Source organism: Microcaecilia unicolor, chromosome 2 (genome assembly GCF_901765095.1).
Source record: "Microcaecilia unicolor chromosome 2, aMicUni1.1, whole genome shotgun sequence".
Classification (NCBI taxonomy): Eukaryota; Metazoa; Chordata; class Amphibia; order Gymnophiona; family Siphonopidae; genus Microcaecilia; species Microcaecilia unicolor.
In genome coordinates this window covers 633,365,649-633,378,717 of record NC_044032.1, presented here as the reverse complement: position 1 = coordinate 633,378,717, position 13,069 = coordinate 633,365,649, and positions in this window count along the sequence as shown.

Sequence of the window (13,069 nt, the reverse complement as noted above, 5' to 3'; positions counted from 1 at the left end):
CCATTGCCCCATGTAAGCCGCATTGAGCCTGCCATGAGTGCGAAAGCGCGGGGTACAAAGGTAACAAAATAAATAAATAAGAGAGGCATGACTAAAACAAAAGCTGTCGCATGAAGACCAAGAAGGTCATCCAGATATCATATGCACTCAGCGTGTTTTCAAATATGGGCCTCCAAGTGACATCTGAAAGACCACAGTGGAAGAGAAGTGTCTTGAATTGAGATTCCAGGATTTCGCATGTGGCACTAAACCATTCCTTTTAGATCAAAAGAGAGCCATAAATAGCAATAAACAAGAGTTTTCAAAACCCTAGTCTCTACTGCTGCTTTATATGTCATAGAAGTTTACAGATTCGCTTGATAGCACAGAGTCTGGAGACGTTGTTAATCAAGTTTGTCTTTAGAGGTTATCTGCGCTCCTTTTTGTGGGATGCCCTGCTGCTGATACACTGTAACCTCTGATGATAAAAGAGCTGAGTACGCTGTGACTGTCTTTTTAATAAGTTAGACAGCACCGAATAACAGATTCGCATGACTGCATAATGAGCCTTCAGAGTGACATTATCTGACCAGATGTTGAACAGAAATTCCATCAGCTTGGCTTTATAGCTTCACTCTTAAGCATAAAGTACTTGTTTGCATTCTCGTACGCTCAACTGTAGATATCAGTAATTCAAAGGGATTTAGCTAGTCAAATTCAATCCTTTGAAAACTGACTGTGTTAGCTAGCTAATTACAGTTACCTACATTTCACTAGCTGGGTAACATTATTTATTTTTATTTAATTCATTTTAGATTTTGTTCACACCTTTTCAGTAGTGGCTCAAGGTGAGTTTCATTCAGGTATACTGGGTATTTCCCCGTCCCTGGAAGGCTCACAATCTAAGGTTGTATGTTGGAGGGTTAAGTGACTTGCCCAAGATTACAAGGAGAAGCAGTGGGGTTTGAACCAGCCACATTTCAAATGGAGTCTAGAGGAAGGGTTGACGGTCAGATGGTTAGTACTGATTTTTAGCATCATCCATCTAGCTTGACTGGTCAAATCTTGGCCCTACCATATCATGCCTAAATCTGGCCAGCCAACCCTTCAACGAAAATACCCCCAAAAGTATCTGCTACCTGAATCTCTCCCTTCCTCCAATAAGTGAAAGATGAGTCAGTCTTGCTGTTTTCAACCTATCCTGCATCTTCTCTTCATTTGCTACCTTAAAAGAGTCAGCAGGTGAGCCCATACCTTCCCCCTTCTTTTCTCATTCTGATATTTAAAAATACTCCCTCCAAATATCTGTCTTAAAAAGCTGTCATCTCCCAGCCACAATCCTCTATGCAAACTGTGCTTCCATATGGCCCTTTACCCATAAGAACATAAGAATAGCCATACTAGGTCAGACCAATGGTCCATCTAGCCCTGTATCCTACTTCCAACAGTGGTCAATTCAGGTTGCAAGTACCTGGTAGAGGAGTGTGGTAGCCGTGTTAGTCCACTCTTAAGGTTATCAATAGAAATCAAACAAAATAAAACATGGAAAAGAAAATAAGATGATACCTTTTTTATTGGACATAACTTAATACATTTCTTGATTAGCTTTCGAAGGTTGCCCTTCTTCGTCAGATCGGAAATTATTTCCGGAAGTTATTTCCGATCTGACGAAGAAGGGCAACCTTCGAAAGCTAATCAAGAAATGTATTAAGTTATGTCCAATAAAAAAGGTATCATCTTATTTTCTTTTCCATGTTTTATTTTGTTTGATTTCTATTGATAACCCAAGGTCTTCCTGCAATTTTGCACAGTCTGCATGTGTTTTAACAACTGTGTCATCTGCAAATTTAATCACCTCACTCATCATTCCCATTTCGAGATCATTTATAAATATGTTAAATAGAATCGATCCTCAAGGAATCCTCAAGGCTGGCTGAAGTACCTGGAAGGGGAGTACTGGGAAGGGAGGAGCAGCCTTAAACTTAGGTCTTTAAGTAAAAGACTGCCGAGGTATGAAGTACCTTGATTTGTGAAGACCCTGGTCTTGGGTTTCCAAGTGGGAATGGTTATGAGTGGTTTAGAACTGTACATAGTGATTGAGTTTGGGCAGATTGGTTAAGTGTTAAGCTTCTGAAGCAACAGTCTTCTATATATCTGAAGACAATAATAAAAAAGTTTTCTGTTCATGTTTACACACTGTCTGGCTATGTTTGTTCAGGCTCCATGCCTGGCCAGTAGCATACACTAACCACAGAATGGAAGAAGTCAGGCAGAAATGCAGAAATTTCAAATGGGCATCGTCTACTGGAAAGAGAGCAGAAGCCTGCAAGAAACAAAGAGAAACTGGGACCAATGTGCTTGGAAAAATAAAATGACCAGACAGCAAAGGTAGAAAAAAAATGTTTTACTTTGAATTTAAGTGGAATATGTTAACTTTGGGAAATGTGCATCTCACGTGCCATTGTATTTTGTTCAGTAAAGAGGACATGCATTTCTGCTTTTCTTTCCCCCATGTTGTGGTATAAACCCAGTTTGACTTATTGGGATTCCCAGTTAAGTTTTTGTCTTCATTTTCCTATTTCTAATGTGTGATCCCTTGTTTTATATTTGGTGAGGGCCCCACCTCTGTTTTGCCTGTGATCAAGTTGTGATATTTTGTTTATATGTTCTGTTTACCAGAAGTAGGTGTATCAGTGTTCTAGGGCCCTGTGTAATGTTTGTGGTGCTGCCTAGTCATAGGTAGGATTCAAGTTGTTTTAATCCTAAGAATTAGTGCTACTGTTGTATGAAAGGCTTGCTACATGTATGCTGAGTTAGGATTTTTTCAGATATTGTATTTAACGATGTTCCCGATAGTAGAGAGCTTTATGTTGCTATTAATCAGATGATATGGAAATCAAAATATATGCACACATGTATAAATGCCAGTTATCTCAGCATTTGCATGCATACAGTGCGTGAAACTACATGCACACAGTTATAGAATTGTTTTTCAATGTGTACCTGAAGAAAAAGAGGGTTAAATGACTTGCCCAAAGTTACAAGAAGCATTGGTGAACAATGGTTCTAGTCTGCTCCTCTGACCACTAAGCTACTCCTCCGCTCAAAAAGTTTTAATTGGGTTTAGAGCTGAAAAAAAAATGCATTTCTTATCAAATAAATCATCCTTCTAATGATTCTACCAAGCATCTTTTTTGTTATTGTATGTTAGCACATACACTAGTTGGTTAATGACTTCTCCACATTGTACCATTGCAATGAGTCAGAAGAGCCCAACATCCATAGAATATTCGGTTTCATTTCAAGCAGCTCTAATGATGTCTGGGTGTTTAAGCTTCACAATCCCGCTCTTCAGTCTCCAGTTAACATCTGGCTGCTGTTGACAAGAGAACCTGTGCAGTGTGGGGGGGCTAGCAAGACGAAACAATGCAGCTTTTCAAGTTCACTTTTTTTTTCTGCTGCACATCTGTTTACATGGCCTGTGCCCACAGCTGAAAGCGCCAGTCCCCTCCCACCTCCATTTCATCGTCCGCTGCAAAGAAAAGCCGAAGGCCTGTGGGCTTTCCTTGCAAAGGTCTGCCCGTTTCAATTTCTTTCACAAAGCACAGTTGAAAGATTTGCAATACAATCACGGCCTGTCTTCTCCCAGTCTGGTTTGGATTTGACATATCATGGGAAGAATGTTCCTGAGCTGCGCAATGTTTCCAACTGATTCGGGAAGTATAACTTTTAAAAGACTGGGAGATTGGGATGAAACTCTTTGTTGTCTTACCAAAAATAGAACCAAGAAAAAATTATGTGTAGGCGCGGGTTTGGGCGCCCGCATATCCATTTTTTAGCGCAACTGTAAAAAAGGCCTCTTTTTTTTTCCTGACAATGGATGTGCGGCAAAATCGAAATTGTTGAGCGTCCATTTTGGGTCTGAGACCTTACCGCCAGCCATAGACCTAGCGGTAAAGAATTTGGGCGGTAATGACCTATGTATGTTAGATGCCACTTGGCGTGCATCCGTTATGCGTGCCAGAAACTGCAAAATATTTTTCAGGCATGCATTGAGGGGAATAATCGAACGGCACCGGTGAAATAGATTGCCGGCGATCTATTTTGGCGCCGCCGCAAACAGCTGGCCAAACGGTATTATCGAAAAAGATGGCCGGCCATCTTTTCTTTCGATAATACGGTTTGGCCCGGCCAAATGCCAGAGTTCGCTGGGTTTGAGATGGCCGGAAAAAAATGCCAGCGATCTCAAGCCCGGCAAAATCCAAGGCATTTGGTCATGGGAGGAGCCAGCATTTGTAGTGCACTGGTCCCCCTGACAAGCCAGGACACCAACCGGGCACCCTAGATGGCACTTCTAAAAATTTTAAAAAATATATACAAACACCTCCCAGGTGCATAGCTCCCTTACCTTGGGTGCTGAGCTCCCCAAATCCCCCTCAAAACCCACTCCCCACAACTCTACACCACTACCATAGTCCTTATGGTTGAAGGGGGGGGCACCTACATGTGGGTACAGTGGGTTTTGGGGGGGGGGGGGTTGGAGGGCTCAACACATACCAACACAAGTGTAACAGGTAGGGGGGATGGGCCTGGGTCCGCCTGCCTGAAATCCACTGCAATCAACAAAAACTGTTCCAGGGACCTGCATACTGCAGTCAGGGAGCTGGGTATGACATTTGAGGCTGGCATACAGGCTGGCAAAAAAGGTTTTTATTTTTATTTTTTTTAGTGTGGGAGGGGGTTGGTGACCACTGGGGGAGTACAGGGAGGTCATCCCCCATTCCCTCCGGTGGTCATCTGGTCAGTTGGGGCACCTTTTTGAGGCTTGGTCGTGAAAATAAAAGGACCAAGTAAACCCAGCGAAACACTGCTTAACGCCGTTTTTTTCCCATTATCCGCAAAAGCCGGCCATCTGGTAACCACGCCCATGCCCGCCCATGTCCCGCCTTCGCTACACCGCCGACACGCTCCCTTGAATTTTCGCTGGCTCAGCGACCGGAAAGCAGCGATGTAAAAAAAAGCAGCTTTCGATTATACCGATTTCACCACTTTTGAGAGATCGCCAGCCATCTCCAAATTTATGTCAGAAGATGGCCGGCGATCACTTTCGAAAATAAGCCCTATAGTGGACTCGTGCCAAAATTGAAATTACCGCAAGGGTCACACGGTAACTGGTCAGTAACTTCAATTTGGTGCGCGTTGGGTGTGCATTGGGCATGTGTAGGCATCTACACGGCTTAGCAAAACAGGCCCTTAGTGTATTAAAAAACCTACTTGCCAGTGGAGGAGTGAGTTAGGAGTGCATGCTGAAACGGAAGTCGTTTACAGCTGAACCCGTGTCGGCGGTGCTACTCCTAAACCCTTAAGAGTTATCAGCTTGGAGTTTTTGGCTCCCGTGGAGGTTGCATTGAATGTCATCTGGAGGGTGCTCCAGGACCTGACGGTGGTAGAGAATGACTTTGCTTCAGATATAGTCTTGTTAATGAGCCACATGAATAATCTAATCAAATCCTTTGAGAATATACAGCAAATGAAGTTCTACTGAAGTAGGAAACGGTTAAGATTTGAAAATGATAAAAGACCAGAAAAATGTGAACAAAATGTATATTGTTGTAGATGATTAATATCGAGATTGTTGTTTTCCCAGAGTTCCGGGTATGACTCCTAATGTTTTTTTTTCCTCTGAAATGATTCCTCTTAATATATTAATTCAAAAGGAGTGAAGCCTGTGAAACTGGGATTACTTTAATCAGCGGGAATTGGATTGGAGATTCAAGGGTTTGCATTGTTAAATAATTTCTGGTTTTAAAAGGGAAAAAAAATGAAATCAGGTGTATTACTTTCACTAATATTGGACAATAAGTATGTTTCCAATGAAATTGATGGACTATGCACCGTTATGGTCTTGAAGAAACCAACCAGATGATCAATGTGGAATAATGATTTAGATAAATAATAACTGGGGATAATCGGGTTAATACCACATTTTCTTTGTTTGCTGTTGCTTAAATTGATCTCCTTGTCTTGTTTCACTCTCCCTATTTATTTTGTGGTCTAAGAAAGAGAAAGATTGTATAAAATCCATTTATCTTGTTGAGATTGTTTTCTTCTAATAGTGTTTTAATGTACAATCATCTCTGTTTTACTGTTTTGCAAGTGATCCTTGTAAAATGAAAAAATTATAAATAAATGATTAAAAAAACCCAACAACCTACTTGCCAGTTATCATCACAGTTACGCATATTAAGAACCATTTCAATAGCCTTCTTTGTTGTATTTTAGTATTTTCATATCCAAAACCCAGCCTGCTTCCAGTTTTTAAAAGGCAACAATTTGTTAGTTTTCGTTTGGAAAGTGCTTTCATGCACTGGGAGGGGGGGGGGGGGGCTATTTTCAAAACACTTACAAAGTTACGTGGAGGGGCATTTTTGATAGTACATCTAATTCGGACTTTGGATGTTTTGCACTAAACGTCCAAAGTCCAAATAGGAAATATACCCATTTTCGAAAAAAGAACAAAGTTTGTCTTTTTTTTTTTTTTCTTCCAAAAATACCATTTCAAACAAGGCTTTGTGCTTTTATCTTTTTAGGCCATTTCAGATATCCCAGGAGAGCAACGGGTTACCCTAGGTGGCACTGTTGTGTACTTCATATAAACGTTCCTAGGTACACAACTCACCACACCCAACTGTACACCACTTCAATAGCCCTTATGGGTGAAGGGAGCACCTGTAGGTGGGTACAGTGGCTTTCTGGTGAGTTTTGGAGGGCTCACAGTTTCCACCACAAATGTATCAGGTAAGGGGGGAGGTATAGGCCTGGGACCACCTGTCTACAGTGGACTGCACCCACCACTAGACTACTTCGGGGACCTGCATGCTGCTGTAATAGACCTGGCTATGACATCTGAGGCTGTCATAGAGACTGGTGAGTACTAGTTTTATTCACATTTTATGGGGGTGGGAGGGAGTCAGTGACGACTGGGAGAGTAAGAGGGATCACCCCTGAATTCCTCCAGTGGTCATTTAGGCATCTTTTTGTGCCTTATTTATTAGAAAAACAGGTCAAGACCGAAGCGTTGAAGTTTTTGCCCTAGACGCTTTGGTTTTGTTCCATTATGGCTGTAAAATGTCCAAGTGTTAGGCGCGTCCTAATCCCGCCTTCAGAACACCCCCGACACACCCCTTTGTGATTTGGTTGCACTGCAGATGAAATGCATAGATATATGTCTGCACAACAGGTTTCAAAAATACCAATTGAGAAGAAATCCATCTCAATGGTGCTTTACGACACTTTTTGGATGGTTTTCTCTTTCGAACATGAGCCCTACAGTAACCTATGGAACTTTCTAAGTCTAAGAGCTTTGAAAATGAGCCCCATTGTAACATTGTACATGCATTGAGAACCACTCCTTTTTCTGCAGAACATTACACATCACAGCTGTCTTTCGCGGCTGGGGTACTCATCCCTTGTTTCATTCCATTAGTCAGCAAGAAGACTTAATAGAAGGCCCATTTTGCATAGAAGAGAGATCAGTCCGAAACTGGGCAGAACATACGCAGCTCATGTGGTATTTTAGAATAGGCTCAGCTGACTGCGGAACATTTTCTAAAGTACCTGCAGGTGTGCAGCTGTATTTCGACTCATGTGCCGTTTCACAAATATACACATTGAAAAACTGAATGGCAAGATCCAACAGGTTCCCTAACACAGCCCTAAGTGCAAAGCTCACTGAAGTTGCCATGATGAGAAGGTTTAGTGAGGAAGTGGGATTGAAAGTGATCAAAGCAGCTTTGGTAGCAAAGAGTATATTGGGAGTAGAGGTGATCAACAAGAAAGACGGAGGTAAAGGTGAACAGTGGTATGGGGTGGAAGGAGGTTGCCCACAGGTTTCTCTTGCTAAAGAGACAATTACTGAAGGGGATCTATAAGGAATTTCTTTGGGCCCAGTGTTGGTAGCTGTGGGTCCTTTAATTCACCCCTCAAGCTTCAACATTTTCTTCCTTTCATTAAAACATCTCCATTCTGCCTGAGTGCATCTCATCTTCGTTACTGTCATCATGCCTTTCCTACTCTTCTCCTGCTTTCTGCTGGGGATATCAATCCCAATCCTGGCCCTCCAAATCAGCTCTCACCATGCTCAGTCAGGTCTCACCGCAATATCTCCAATCTAATTTCTGTTCCTTTCCTTAGGTTCTCCTCTTGTTCTCTATCTTTCTCATGTGCCCTATAGAATGCCTGCTCTGTCTCCAACAAGCTTGCCTACATCCATGACTTCTTTATCTCTTGTATTCTTCATCTACTTGCACTAGCTGAGACTTGGCTCTGCCCTGAAGACTCTGCTTCAGCTGCTTCCCTATGTCATGGAGGTTGCCTTTTCTCCCATACTCCTCATCCGTTTGGCTGTGGAGTTGGTGTTGGCCTATTACTCTCACCCTTTTGTAGATTTCAACCTCTCTTTCTGCTTAAATCTCACTGCTTTTCTTCCTTTGAAGTTCACTCCATCCGTCTATTCACTCCTCTACCTGTCCGAGTAGCAGTCATTTATCAACCCCCTGATAAGTCTCTTTCTTCCTTCCTCACTGACTTTGACTTTTGGATTTCCTTCTTTCTCAAACCCTCATCTCCGTCCCTCATTCTTAAGGATTTTAACATTCATGTTAATAATCCCTATGACACTTATGCCTCTTGGTTTCTTGCGTTAACATCCTCTTTCAATCTTCAGCTGTACTCAAGTACCCCTACTCACCAGAATGGCCACTGTCTTGATCTCGTCTTCTTTTCCAAATTCTCACTCTCCAGTTTCTGCACCTCAGTCCTTCCCCTCTCTGATCACCCTCTCCTAGTCTCTCCCCCCCCCCCCCCCCCCCCCCCCAGTTTCCACCAACAGAGATATATATATATATAAAATCTTCAGGCTATTGGCTCTTGCACTCTCTAGCAGTGTTTCAACACTCTTCTCAACCGTTATGTTATCCAAGACTGTCAATGAGGCTGTCTCTTCCTATAATACTATTCCCTCCTCTGCTCTGGATACTACTACTACTACTTAACATTTCTAAAGCGCTACCAGGGTTACACAGCTCTCTACAATTTTAACACAGAAGGACAATCCCTGCTCAAAGAGCTTACAATCTAATGGACAAATGTAGAGTCAGTCAAGTAAGGGTAGTCAATTTGGGGCATTCTCGATTACATGAACCTTATCATGAAAATACTCTTGCCCCTCCCATTCCCCATTCTGTAAGGCGTGCCAAATGTCAGCCTTGGCTGACCTCTAGAATCCACTACCTATGTTCCTGTACCCAATCTGCTGAATGCCTTTGACTGAAATCCCGTCCCATGCAGACTTCATACATTTCAAATTCTTGCTGACCTCCTTCCAGTCTGCCCTTTCACTTACCAAACAGGACTACTACATCTACTTGACAAACTCTCTTGGCTCAAAACCTCAACATCTCTTTGCTACACTGAACTCTCTCCTCAAAGTGCCTTCACCTCCAACCCCCTTCACTTTCTCCTCAGACTATGGCTGAGTATTTTCATGACAAGGTTCATAAGATTAACCTTGAGTTCTCAACCAAGTCACCTTCACCTTTCCTTCCCCCAGTCCATTCTGTCAGCCCTCCTTCAATCCCTGCCTCCTTTTCTTCCTTTTCTGAAATCACTGAAGATGAAACTACATTTTCTTTCCTTCTCCAAACTGACTACCTGTTCCTGTGATCCTATTCCCAACCATCTACTCAGCACTATCTCTCCTACTGTCATCCCTTCCATCTGTCATATCCTCAGTCTTTAACGTTCCACTACAAAACTGTTCCTGATGTCTTCAAACATGATGTAGTTACACCACTCCTCAAAAAACTTTCATTGGACCCTACCTGCCCTTCCAACTATCACCTCATCCCCCTCTTCCCTTTCCTATCCAATATACTTGAATGTGCTGTTCACCGTCATTGTCTTGACTTTCTTTCATCTCAAGCTATTCTTGATTCACTTCAATCTGGCTTTCTCCCTCTACATTCAACTGAAACAGCCATTGCTAAAGTCTCCAATGACCTGCTTTTGGCCAGATCTAAAGGTCTCTATTCTATTCTCATCCTTCTTGATCTTTCTACTGCTTTTGACACTGTTTATCACCAACTACTCCTTTATGCTGTCCTCATTTGGATTTCTTCTTATCTCTCCCATCTCACTAGTGTATGCTTTGGTGGTCCCTCCTCCGCTTTTATCCCAATATCAGTTGGTGTACCTCAAGGCTCTTTCTTGGGACGCTTTCTTTTCTCCAACTGTACTTCTTCCCTTGGTGCTCTGATCTCTTCCCATGGTTTTCAATATCACTTTTATGCCGATGAATCCCAGATCTACCTCTCCACACCTGAGATTTCAGCAGAAATCCAAGCCCTAGTCTCAGCCTGCCTGTCTGACATTGCTACCTGGATGTCTCATCAGCATCTCAAACTAAACATGGCCAAGACTGAGCTTATTTTCCCCCCTAAACACACCTCTCCTCTTTCCACAGTCTCTATCTTCATGGATAACACTATCATCCTCCCTGTCTCATTAGCTCATAACCTTGGGGTCATCTTTGACTCTTCTCTCTCTTTCTCTGCACATATCCAACAGACTACTAAAACATGCCCTTTCTCTATACTATCAACAAAATTTGTCCCTTCCTTTCTGATCATGCAACCAAAACCCTTATCCACACTTTTATCACCTCTCGATTAGACTACTGCAACATACTTCTCACAGGTCTCCCTCTAAGCCATCTCTTTCCCCTTCAATTCATTCTGCTGCACAACTTATATTTCGCCAGTTTTTCTATGCTCATATTAGCCCTCTCCTCACTTCATTGGTTCCCTATCCATTTCCGCATACAATTCAAACTCCTCTTATTGACTTACAAGTGCATTCACTCTGCAGCTCCTCAGTACACTCCTCCCCTGGAACTCCATTCGTTGGGTAAATCTATACCCTTCTCCTCCACTGCCAACTCCAGACTCCGTTCCTTTTCATCTTGCTGTACCATATGCCTGAAATAGACTTCCTAAGCCAGTATGTCAAGCTCCATCTCTGGCTGTCTTCAAATCTAAGCTAAAAGCCCACCTTTTTGAGACTGCTTTTAACTCCTAACTCCACTTGTTCAGTACTCATGCCTGTTTTTCATTCCTATCTTATGTAAATCCCCTACCTCCTTTATTTGTTCAGTACCCATCTCTGTTCATCATTCTTACCTTATGTAATTCCTTTATTCCTTATTTGTCCTGTTTGTCTGTCTTTATTAAATTGTAAGCTCTGTCGAGTAGGGACTGTCTTTTACATGTTTAGTGTACAGTGTTGCGTACGTCTAGTAGTGCTATAGAAATTATAAGTAGTAGTAGTAATAGTGTTTGGGATTCCGGAATCTTGCTACTCTATTGGATTTTGGAATCTTGCTACTCTATTGGGATTCTGGAATTTTGCTACTGTTTGGGATTCTGGAATCTTGCCTCTTTGGGATTCTGCATGCAATCTTGCTACTCTTCGTCCTTGTCCCTATTTGTCCTGTTTGTCTGTCTTGATTACATTGTAAGCTCTGTTGAGCAAGGACTGTCACTTACATGTTCAGTTTACAGTGTTGCATATATCTAGTGGCGCTATAGAAATGATCAGTAGTAGTAGTAATGCGCATAGATTTTAGAAACACCCATTCAATGCCTATAACGACACCCCCTTTTCAACTATGTGACTTGGAGTTTACGTGCACCACATTACAGAATATGCTTAGCGAGCTGTGCCAATTGTTAACATCCAATTGGCAGTGTTGATTAGCTAGTTAACCAATTAAGTTGCACGCATTGTTATAGATTACACTTTGACTTCTGCATGGAAATGAAGGCGGCATACATAGAATCCAGGGGATAATTTTTGTAAGGTTTGCTGACAAACCAAATTCATATCTCTTGTCCCTGTATTGCAAACTCTTCCCCAATTCTTCACATCCGTATGATAACCAATGCAAGTTAATGTTCATGAAGGTTAATTCTAGCTGCTTTGCGACTACAGTATTTTCCCATCTCTTCAGCTCAGGAAGCACTAAGCTAGAGGAAATCAGAAGTCCCCCTACATTACCAGAAGGACGGCAGACATAAAACATACCACATCATTCCAGCTCTCCAGCTACATTCCTACATTATTAAAAAAGCATTTTGTTATACATTCTTGTATCTAGTGTTTTCATTCAAGTTCTCCGTAGGAATTCATGAGTGTTGTAAGCTGACAGTAGTGTCCTTAAACCCCAATAAACAGAGAATATAGCAGCAGATAAACACCGTAAGGTCCTTCTAGTCTGCCTGCGTTCCTTTCCTACTGCAGTTTTGCATACCCTGCTTGATTTTCAAATGTTTTCTTCATTTTCTTGCAGTTTCTGTGCATATCTTCTGTTTTCTGATACTGTTATGCCTCTTTCACTTGCAGCTTTACATAGCAAACCACTTTGATTGGTTTGTATTAGAAGGGCAGAATATCAAATGACGTGAACCAGTCAATCAATCAGCCTCAGTATCCAAAGTCAAAAGTATTTTCCTGCACCAGACCTTATATAACTCATTTAGGGGCCCTTTTACAAAGGTGCACTGAAAAATGGCCTGCGGTAGTGTATGTGTTTTGGGTGCGAGCAGAATCATTTTTCAGCGCACCTATAAAAAAATGCCTTCTTGCAATTTTTGCCGAAAATAGACGAGGGCAAAATGAAAATTGGTGTGCATCCATTTTGGGTTTGAGACCTTACCACCAGCCATTGACCTAGCAGTAAGGTCTCGCATGGAAACTGGACGGTAATGATCTATGCACGTAAAATGCCGATTACCGCCCGATTATCACTCGCGCACCAGAAAATACAAATATTTTCTGATGCACGTAGCGGACGCATGTCAAAAATGAAATTACCACAAGGTTCAAATGGTAGCCGGGCAGTAAGTCAAAATTGATGCATGGTGGGCGCATGTAGGTGCCGTGCAGCTTAGTAAAAGGGCCTCTTAAGGTGACTACATTCCTCAATGCAGACATCTTCAAGACTTCTAATTCCTGCCTAACAACATCAATTCTC